Raw genomic sequence first — 11,682 nt, forward strand, 5'->3', positions numbered from 1 at the left:
AAGATGAGATGATAATCTTAACCTAAGTCCCTTCCTTTTTCTTACTCTTGTACTTTTCGGGTGAAAGCAAAACCAGCCACACTCATTAACATATTTTAATTTTCATCTTCCTTATTCGTTTACTTTTCGTGATTTACGTTGTATGTTGAAGTTGAACTATTCACTTATTTCTATTTTACTCGTCCGACATTTCTTTAGTGAAATTATATTGTGGTTTTCACATTTCTTCAATGTTGGGAATAATTTTTGTCGTATTATGTCAGTTTGATTGTGCCTTCCGATTTTGAAGGACTGTTATCTGGATTTTATGTGTTGATGTATGAAGAAAGTAAATTTATTCGTCAATTTTCATGGAGGCGACAATAAGATCTTACTCAATGTTATATCCAACGGTGGAGAGCACTTTCCGTTGAGACTTCTACCTTATATCCTTGATATTACAGCAAGCTAATGCAACACTCAATCTTACTCGATGTTATATCCAACGGGGGAGAGCACTTTTTGGTTCCCTCCCCCGATAGTCGTACATGAGAAATATTTTGTTTTCTAACAATATTAATCCTACTAAATTTGAGTTCATGGTTAGTCTTAACATAGGTTTAGATGGAAGAGCTTTGTTATTCTGTCATATCTTCATAAATTTTAAGCCACCTTGATTTTTGGCCTTTGTCAGGTCTCCAAGAAGTGTTTGAGGAAGATTGTTTGTCCAACCATAAACTTCTTCAAAGGGGTGGAGTATTTATAATAGTCTTTTTTGAGAGACCATTAAGACCATTTTATCGGGTGGAGAAAGGAGTTTACTTTTCCATAAAGCCAATCTGGAACATTTTCGGAAAAAGGAAGAAGCATTTCACTTTCAAATTTCTTGATTAAGTGTTTGGTTATAGTTCTCGGAAAAACGAAGAAGCATTTCACTTTCAAATTTCTTGATTAAGAGTTTGGTTATAGTTCTCCAGAGTAACAATATGTAATTTGAGAAAAAAAAATCTATTTTTCGAAATTTATCCAAATATAAACCCAAAATTTAAATGTATCTATTTTGTTTTAAACAATTAATGTTTTTTTTAATAACTCAAATTAATAAATTTTAATATTTATATATGCTATGGGTTATGTATTATGTGTTATGTAAGGAATTGAATATTATACATATCTTCTGTATGAAGTTAAGATGGCTTGCTTCGTACAAAGCAAGTTCGGATCTATAAATTACGAGCAATTCAATCTGATTAGGCATGAATTGGAGGCATGTATCTGCCATCAGTCTTGTTCTATTTTCGTTTTCCAGGAAAGTATAACATTTTAAAACTTTAAAATATTGTTATTTTAAATTTAATTTATTGATACTTTTACATTTCTATTATTACATTTTTAATGTTTTTTTAATTAATATTTTTCAAATAGCTATCTTTAGTTTATTAGTTGTTAATAAATGTACTAATTTATTTTAATATTTTTAACCAAATTTTGTAAAGTATAACATTTTAAAACTTTAAAATTTTGTTATTTTAAATTTAATTTATTAACACTTTTACATTTCTATTATTACATTTTTAATGATTTTTTAATTAAAATTTTTCAACCAAATTTTGTAAAGTATAACGTTTATTAGTTGTTAATAAATGTACTCATTTAGTTTATTATTTTTAAATCAATACAAATTAAATTTGCTAGAGTTCAACATTGCTTTTTAAATTTTAAATTTTTGTTTATATGTTTGTTTTTAAAAAGTTTAATTTTTAGTCATTACATATTATATTTTTTCATTTTATAAATTTCTTTGGTTTGGGTAAAAAAAGGGTGTTTTAAGGTATAAATTTTTTTTAAATTAATATTTACATTTTTATGTAAATTTTTTGACAACCCCATCAAGAAATATAAAGTAATAATAAGTAATCCAAACTATAGAAGATAGCAAATTCCATTTCTAGCCTGATCAATCTAGAAAGTTAATGAATAAGAAAATTGATCAAGAAATATAAAATATTAATCAATAACTGATGTAATGTTTTATAGAATGATGAGTTCTTTAACCTACTTTACCACTCTATGTAATCAGTAAATAAGAACTGAGAAAGAGTAAGAAAATCCTATAATTCTATCATACAAACTAGTGTTAGTATTTTTTAATACTAATGACCAATGTGGACTAATAAAGCAAATAAAGCAAAGCTCATTGTTGATATATTAATTAATATTAGTCGACTTAAAATTTTATAGTTTTTTTATTAACAAAATTTTGTAAAGTATAACATTTTAAAACTTTAAAATTTTGTTACTTTAAATTTTATTTATTAACACTTTTACATTTCTATTACATTTTTAATATTTTTTAAATTAATGTTTTTAAAATAGCTATCTTTAGTTTATTAGTTGTTAATAAATGTACTAATTTAGTTTAATATTTTTAAATCAATAAAAATTAATTTTGCTAGAGTTTAACATTGCTTTTTAAATTTTAAATTCATTTTGTATATTTTGTTTTAAAAAGTTTAACTTTAAGTCATTACATATTATATTTTTAACATTTTATAAATTTCTTTGGGGTAAACAAAGGGAGTTTTAAGGTATAAACTTAAAAAAAAAAAACAAAAAGTTGTAGTCCTTAATATTTTTTAGTTTCTTCTTTCTCTGTCTTCCCCTCCCACTTATACCATTAAGACATTTTATTAAAATTTAAAAGTATGTATTTTGTTTTAAACAATGAATGTTTTTTTTAATATCTCAAATTAAACATAGTTTATTGTTGATATATTAATTAATATTAGTCGACTTAAAATTTTATAGTTTTTTATTAACAAAATTTTGTAAAGTGTAACATTTTAAAACTTTAAAATTTTGTTACTTTAAATTTTATTTATTAATACTTTTACATTTTTAATATTTTTTAAATTAATATTTTTAAAATAGATATCTTTAGTTTATTAGTTGTTAATAAATGTACTAATTTAGTTTAATATTTTTAAATCAATACAAATTAAATTTGCTAGAGTTTAACATTGCTTTTTAAATTTTAAATTCATTTTGTATATTTTGTTTTAAAAAGTTTAACTTTAAGTCATTACATATTATATTTTTAACATTTTATAAATTTCTTTGGTTGGGGTAAACAAAGGGAGTTTTAAGGTATAAACTTAAAACAAAAAACAAAAAGCTGTAGTCCTTAATGTTTTTTAGTTTCTTCTTTCTCTGTCTTCCCCTCCCACTTATACAATTAAGACATTTTATTAAAATTTAAAAGTATGTATTTTGTTTTAAACAATGAATGTTTTTTTTTAATATCTCAAATTAATAAATTTTAATATTTATATATGCTATGGGTTATGTATTATTTGTTAGAGTAAATTCCTATATGGCCCCCTACTTTGTGACCAGCTTCCTTTATGGCCCCCTTTTTCTCGTAAATTCAAATATGGCCCCCTATTTTCATGGAAATGTCCTAACTACCCTTCCTTTAAATTTTTTTTCAAAAAAAAAAAAAAAAAACAAACATAATTCCACCTCACTTCCCTCTCCACCACTTATCTATCTCCACCTCACCTCTCTTTCCCAATCATCTTTCTCTCTCTCCAACTCACCTTTTTCTCTCTCCACCACTCCTCTCTCTCTCTCTCCACCTCACTCTATCTCTCTCCACCTCACTCTATCTTCTCCGATGAAGGTCGCCGGCCGGAAAATTTTCCGGCCGGCGACCTTCAACCTAAAAAAAAAATTTTTTTTTTTTTTTATCTCTCATCTCCCTCTCTCTCTAAAAACTCCGGCGAAGGGGGTTCCCTTCGCCGGAGTACGGGTCTGTTGAAGAACAGACCAAATCTGGAGAGTTGTAGCTTAATTCAATTGTTAAGTTAGTTCCACGTTTTTAAGTCGAAAGTGCGAAATTTTATATATGGTAAAATATCACAGGTGGTTCGGTTATCCAACCGATCCAAACCGTTCATGCATAGTTTGGATCGGTAACCGAACCAAACCACGAACGGATTGGTTCGGATTTAGATTTGAAAAAACCGAACCCTTCGGTTTGAACTTTGGATTGGCCGAAAAAGTCGGTTATCCAACCGATGTTCACCCCTAAACTCATCACGCCCATGCGTACTAAAGAAGAGATCATTGTCATCCATAAGAAAGAGTTTCCCCGTTCCACGGTGGGGTCCAATCACGTCAGGTGTCTAATACCAAAGGTTGTAGGGGTCTGACCCCATTACAATGATACAGGCACCTGAATCGGTGTATAACAGCCTTCGAATCTACTTAACGCAAAATGAGGTAATGAGCAGTGAGACTATGAAATTAGATAGAGTTACTTAGCACTACAAAATTTTATAGAGCCCAAGTTAAATCACGAGGGTAAGGGTAAAGGGGAAAGTGAGTATCAAAACGGTGGCCATCACGCGAGCTAAGACAGTTTATATGTAGCTATAGTTTTGCATTATGAAAACGTACATACTTAGCACTATAGTTATCATTATAGACAAACATTGAAGATAGATTACCTTCCCCGATTTGAAGACAGCATGACTCCTGAATTCGCATTTATCTACTTCCTTTACTTCAGCGTTGTTGGACTCGAGATCTCGCACTACAGACCAAAAAATTTTTTGTTCAAAAAATCTTTTTAGGCTTAGAATTACTAACAGATGATTACCTCTTTAGGAACCCCAGCCTCTAACAATGAGAGCGACTTGTAGAAAGTGTCGGACAAGTATAAGTTATCGACGAAAAGTTTTATGCCCGATTGAGTCCTGCACCCGGATAATAAAGAGGTGTCCTTGAGGACAGGAAAAACTTCTATTAACTGCTGAAACGAATCCACTAATCTTAACCTTGAAGATTTCTAAGCTCGCGACTTATACTTCCTACAAGGACACTGGTGTAAATTTTTTGACAACCCCATCAAGACCAAACCAATCACGGCTATAAAAAAAGGAGATGTTTACCAAAAACTATATTTTCAGCGTTGCTCCAAATTTCCCTATTCCTTTTTATTTATTTTCAGCACCTTGCTGTAAATTTTATGAACTCCAACCGGATCAGCGTCAAAACAATCACGGCTATAAAAAAAGAGAAATGCATTAGTGTTCAAATGACAAATAAAGCAAAGCTTCGATAATCATAAGGTACTATGATATTTCAAAAACAAATATCTTACTACTCCAGTAATCTTTACCTTTTTCCTTTTGGATTTCGAAGAAAAGGTCTATCAAACTTGTATGTGGAACTCTATCGGTGAAACAAGTAATCAATTCTTCAACTTTCTCCCAATTTCCTTCCAGCACATTTTCTTTGAAGTAATCCAAACTAGAGAAGATAGCAAATTCCATTTCTAGCCTGATCAATCTAGAAAGTTAATGAATAAGAAAATTGATCAAGAAATAAAAAGTAATAATCAACAACTGATGTAATGTTTCATAGAACGATGAGTTCTTTAACCTACTTTACCACTCTAAGTAATCAGTAAATAAGAACTGAGAAAGAGTAAGAAAATTCTAGAATTCTATCATACAAACTAGTGTTAGTATTTTTTTAATACTAATGACTAATGTGGACTAATATGTGTATTAATTACATAATACATGTTATTTCACTTAAGAGTCCCAAAAGGTGATCTAATCGATTTATACATTATGGACCATAATATATCAGTTTGAAGTGTGGAGAGCGTATTAGCAATATGTCATATGTAGAGCCCTCAAAAGTAATTATCAAAGAATAATGGGCTCTTTAATAATTACTTGGGTAACTGCTAGTAACCACTTAGGCAGTTCCCATTTTATTCAGGGCAAATCCCTAAACCAGAGAAGAGAGACGTGATTTTCCCAACCCCCATTTTTGAGAAATCAGAAACAACGTCCATTCTCAAGGTTTAGAAGATTTTGTCCAAATCTTAGGGGAACACTGTATCTTCAAGCTATGGATTCGCGTAAGTACCTATAACCTTTTACATCTCTTTAATTAATCAAATAGAGATCTCGGATTACCTTCATTATTTGTGTTTTTGTAATTTATATGCATGAGTAATGAATTTTCATCAAGTGGTATCAGAACCTCTGTTTGTTTGGATTGATGAGATGTTTAAAGTAATTCAATTCATCAGTTTTGTGTTGAATTTTTTATTTAACATAAATATCAATAGATACCATTGGTTTAAATCCCTTGTTCGTTGGTAGTCTTTATTTTCCATAAAGAGATTTAAATCCCTTATTTTTTGGGTAGTTGTTATTTCTGATTTTTTTTAAAACAGATCTCGTAGGAAATCTTTTCAAATTGTTTGGATTATCTTTATTAAGAAGTTTGTTTCAAAGATAATTTTTAAGTTGTGGAAAATATTTGGGAGATCTAATTTTGAAAAGTATACTTTTGTTTTTAAGATTCTGTCAACTATTTTGGGTCAGAGAAATATTGATTTTGGACCAGAGAAATATTGATTAAGTTTTAATTTCTCCGTTCCATAATCTCTCTTATTCGGTTGTTTAGAGAGAAAGTTGGGTATCAATTAATTCTTCCTGGCATGATTTTTCACTAAATCAGAATAGTTTAGAGAATATTTAGATGTCTAGAGGAACCAGTTGACGGGGTTGCCTATAGTATTTGGTTGGGTGCCTATAGCATTTGTAGGGTGCCTATAGCATTTGTAGGGTGCCTATAGCATTCGGTAGGGCGCCTATAGCACTTGTAGGGTACCTATAGTCTTTGGTTGGGTGCCTATTACATTCGGTAGAGTGTCTATAGCATTCGGTAGGGTGTATATAGCATTTATAGGGTGCTTATAGCTTTTTGGCGGGCCGCCTATAGCGTCAGGTGCTAATAGTTTTAGGGTGCCTTTAGCAATTAGAGAGGGTGCTCGTAATATTAATTTTGGGTGCATGTAGCATCATATTTTGGCACCTGTAGACCTCTCATTACTCATTTTGGAGTACTGTATCTACCTCACATCAATGTATTTATTTTATTTGTAATGCATGAATTGTGAGTTATTGTTGAGTGCCTTAATTGGGTGTTTGAAGGCACCACATGTTTCTAATATAACATAATGCACATATGATTTTTTAGTTTATCGTTAATTGTGGTAATTTGACGATGATTTCATGCCTATGTGTAATCTGGATTATCAAACTCTAGTGGATACAATATCTATGTTGATATTTGTTTCGCAGTAATTAGAAACATGATTAAGTGATTATATGTCAATAATCATTAAACATAAGGTTAGGCTATTGATTAATCTTGGACAAAATATTATGATTTTAATTTTGTCAAGAACTTGGATGGTTATTGCATTAATTATGAGATTGAACTGACATGTCGCTAAAGTGACCTCTGTCGGGTAAAATACCATAGTTGGTGTCGATAAACATGTCTTAGTCCATGTGAAGTGATCGGCCCAAAGGAAGGTTACTTTGACAGGTCTAAGGGAAGCCTCAAATTGCCTTGTGACTAAGATATGTGATATATGAAGGAGTTGAAGGAGATGTCCTTCGACCAAGGTGACAATGCGAACAATTTGTCGGATAGGACAATTGATGTGGAAGATCATCAAGTCCGATTGATTTAGGGATCGTAGAGTTGTAGCTAGAGACCAACTACGATCGTCGAATTACGAAGTAATTCGCGGCTAACTTCGATCGGATCCTACAACGGGTTACACATAAGAGTGACAAATTGATCTAGGATATGACTAGTGGGAGTGAGATATAATCATGGGAGTGTCCCATAAACATATCTCATAGGCCTAAAAAGGAATTAGGCAAAGATAGTACAAAAAGGCCAAAAACAGGGTTTTTGGGCCTAGACCGGTTCGGGTACTTCTAGGACTCGGATTGGGCTGAATTTTGGAGGATTAGTTTCTGATATAATAAAAATTATATCTGCCAATTTTCGTGGTGTTTGGACACCTCCTCCTTAGGGAATTGAGAAAATACCAATAGTTGCTATTTTCGACTATTTCCCTAAATCTTATTCTAAAGGGTGTTTTAGGAAACCTAAAAGGAGGTGGATTGTTATTAGGGTTCTATATAAACACTCTTAGGGCAGAGAATAAGGTGTGGAATTTCTCTCTAAGCTTTCTTACTCTACCACATCAAGTAGAGAGGAGAAAGTGAGCTAATTCCCATTAACTATCTATCTAGTCAAGAAGAAAGGAGTTCTTCTTTTCCAACCACCATTGGTGTGCTAGCTATACAACAAGGTGGGAGATCAAATTGATTGCTCGTGTCCCAAGTAGAGGAGCTACACTTGAAGCTCTTGGTCTTCTTCAATCAATTCAACTAGTTCGAGGGAAAAGCGATTAAGGTAATCTACTATCTCCATTAGATTAATTACTAATTTTGCATGTGATCCTTGGAATACTAGTGTAGACATTAGATGTCATATTTCCGCTATAAACACTAGTAGAAGGGTGTAAATCCCTACAATATATTTAGGTGTGATGCGAGTATTGTGTCGGTCCAAAGAAAGGCACAACACTTGGCAGATCTTGTATCAATATCAGAGAGTATCACTAGTAAGTTATTATCTTTGTCCAAAGATTAGGTAGTAATGTTACACTTGATACCTTGAAATGGGCCCATAAATTGCAATATTCGTTCAATTGCTATTTTTTCTTATGCATGATTATATTAAACTCTAATTAGGCATGTGTGTTTTGAAGAAGCACGTGATGATTGTGTTTGGTTGCATGGATCCTGACATTGCTCTTAGGATGGATCGCCCGATACCTCTGTCCAGCTCAAGTACTACTGAACAGAAGGTTGTTATGGAAAAATGGGAGAGATCTGATCGGATGAGCCTGATGATCATGCAAAACTAAATTCCAAACTCGATAAGCAGTGGACTAACTAAGGCGATTGATAAGGAGTTCCTCAAGCAACTCTCTGATCGCTTTTCAGCGAGTGGGAAAGTGGAGACAAGCACTGCATTATTAAGCTTGTCACCATGCGGTATAACGGTAAGGGAAACATATGGGGGTACATTATGGATATGTCTAACCTGGTGACCAAACTCAAGGAACTAAGACTTGTATTGTCTGAAGACATACTTGTTCATTTGGTCCTCATATCTCTTCCTGCTCAGTATAACATGATGAGTCATCAAAATGTCCCATCTGAATCTCTTAATTGATGTTAGTTAGTCCAATTCGAGCAGTTACTCTGATGAATTGTGCGTTTCTTTTGTCCAGGTGTCTTTAACGGAGTTGAATGCGGAAAACGGATAAAATCGGGAGAAAGACACACTTGAGGGCATTTTGGTCATTCTGAAATTTGGTTGTTCTAGAAATTTTAGTACCCGGTTGAAAAATAGAGTCCTAGAGGAATCCGTAGGCGAAGACAGAAGTTGAATCGGAGTCCGGATGAGAAAGAAAGACCAAGTCAAAGTTTTGGTTAAAGTCAGTTGAATGAAATGAAACAAAGAAAGACCAAGTCAAAGAAGTTGCATAAATTAAAATTATGCTCAATCCTAAGTTACCTGGCGGATCCGTAAAGAACAAGGGTGAACAAAAGAGTTGAAATTGCATCATCAAGGGGAATGTGACAAAAACGCCTAAAGTAAATGAGTAAAGGCATGGTGAAACCCTACCTAGATGACTGGAGATCCCACGATCTAGGTTCAAAGGGAAACTGAAGCTATATCCTGACTCGACAGTAACACTGTAAGAGACTTCTATCTCTTACCCATTCCTAGGATGACAACAGTGTTGCCTGCAGTGAGAGGCTAAGTATTAAGCTTTTAATGAATCCGAAAACTTAGAACTTGATTCTAACGTGAGGTATAGCAGGATACCTTATTACGGATAACCTATATGTGTGTGAATTGATGTCGGTTCCGTGGGAAGGTCGTCTAGGCCGACTTCTCTAAAGCACACATGAAATCGGGATTGTTCAGGGCCGAAATGAACACAACCGAGAACCTAAGTAAGTAAGGGATTAGCTGTGTGATAGCTATTTTGGATTACAAATCCCAGGACTCAGTTCAATACGAAAAGTTCACTGTCGTCCTTGTAGACCTTGTAGTTATTAACTAGGAAAGGTTCAAAGTCGAAAGACTACCTTCTTCCGATGCAGCGAAGTTCCGCTTATGAGCTCTGTCAGTGTCAGTCTGTCAGTATAGTATGTCTGCATATATCATAGCATAAAACCTCAAATTTTTATTCATGTGGGGGATTGTTGGAATCGGAGCCAATTTTGGCTCGACCTGACTCGTCAAACTCAGAAACAGAACGCACCATTGCGTTCGTCTCGTCGAGTTCTTCAATTTAGAGCCAAGAATCACTCAAATCCGATTCCGGATGAATGAGAAATTCAAGGTTAAAGTTTGGTCGAAGATCGGTTGAAATATGGACTAACTTGTCAAAGAGGACAAGTCAAGTTGGGGGGCATTTGCGCGAAGAGGACGCGCTCAGATCTGGACGGTGGGCGTTCCTTCCGCGGGATTGCGCCAGATCCAACGCCGGGCGTTCATTCCGCTTCGGGCACACTTCGGGATCTCTCTAGATCTTCATCTAACGGATCTGGTTAGCTCTGTTGGGCATGGTTCGGAACAGAACCAAGGAAATCCAACGGTGGGCGTTTCTTCCTTGTTTTTTAGCCAGATCGAACGTACCAAAACCTTGCCGAAAATCCCAGTTATGTAACCAACTCCTTGTCAAGAGTTGTGTCCCAAAAACTAAGGGTTTTGTCCCCAAAACTCAAGAGATGTGTCCCAAACTAATGTACCTATTCAATTCCTATATAAACCCACCAAACCCACTTCATTTTTCATCAATTCAATTCATTTTCTTCTTCTCTTCCCTTCTAACAATTAGAGGTTCTGGTTTGTCTAGAATATCTAATTAGGAAGTATTTCTAGAGGTTCTGGTTTGACTAGAATATCTAGAAAAAGGAAGAAAAAAGTTTCGAGTGAAATTTGAATTTCCAAAGCATCTAGAAGATCATCCGCATTAGTCCAAGAGCTCATAATACTTACAAAGGTTCGTCCGCTTTCAGAATAAAGAAATACCATCTTAAAACTCTGAAAGGAAAGTCGTTGTATCCCGAAGGCATACGCCCTAACGTTTGGTACTGTTACGGGGGTGTAAAATGTCTTAAGGAAAGAGAATTTATTCTTGCCTCGACTACATTAACATCTATCTCGGTTAGTCCGAAAGAAGGAATATTGATAAATTATTATTCTTTAATAATTTATCTCTCTATAAGTTAAAGAAATGAAACTCTATCTAAATCAAGCCAAGACAGAGAGAAATCGACTTATCGATTGATAACCAGAGAACAACAGGAACAAAGAGGATCATGGATGGAAGACTAATTTTCATATAGATCGACCAAACTTCCCTGCTGCATATTAAGAGCGTAGTCAATAGTCATAACGGAAGACGTATTTAGAGAGATCTAACAACAACATACAAATCAAAAATTGCAAAGTTAAGAGAGATCATATGTGATTTTATTTCTGAAGCTCACATCTCTCTGAATATCTAGAATAACATGGTCGACTTATAGTTTTTGCAACAATAAATTAGAAAAGCAAAAAAGGAGATACATCTTTCTGTTTTGTAGCAATTTTGCAAACTATAAGTTTACAACCACCAAGCAGCTTGATTGAGAGCATTACCTTTATTAGTTTCTTGTAACCTGATGCACCAAGTGGCGTCCAATAGAATAGGTGAGAAATACACCATATCCCTGTTGGAAT

This window comes from Eschscholzia californica, unplaced genomic scaffold (assembly GCF_041429995.1).
Source record: "Eschscholzia californica isolate CP2 unplaced genomic scaffold, dmEscCali1.0.p SCAF_3, whole genome shotgun sequence".
In the NCBI taxonomy this organism is placed as follows: domain Eukaryota; kingdom Viridiplantae; phylum Streptophyta; class Magnoliopsida; order Ranunculales; family Papaveraceae; genus Eschscholzia; species Eschscholzia californica.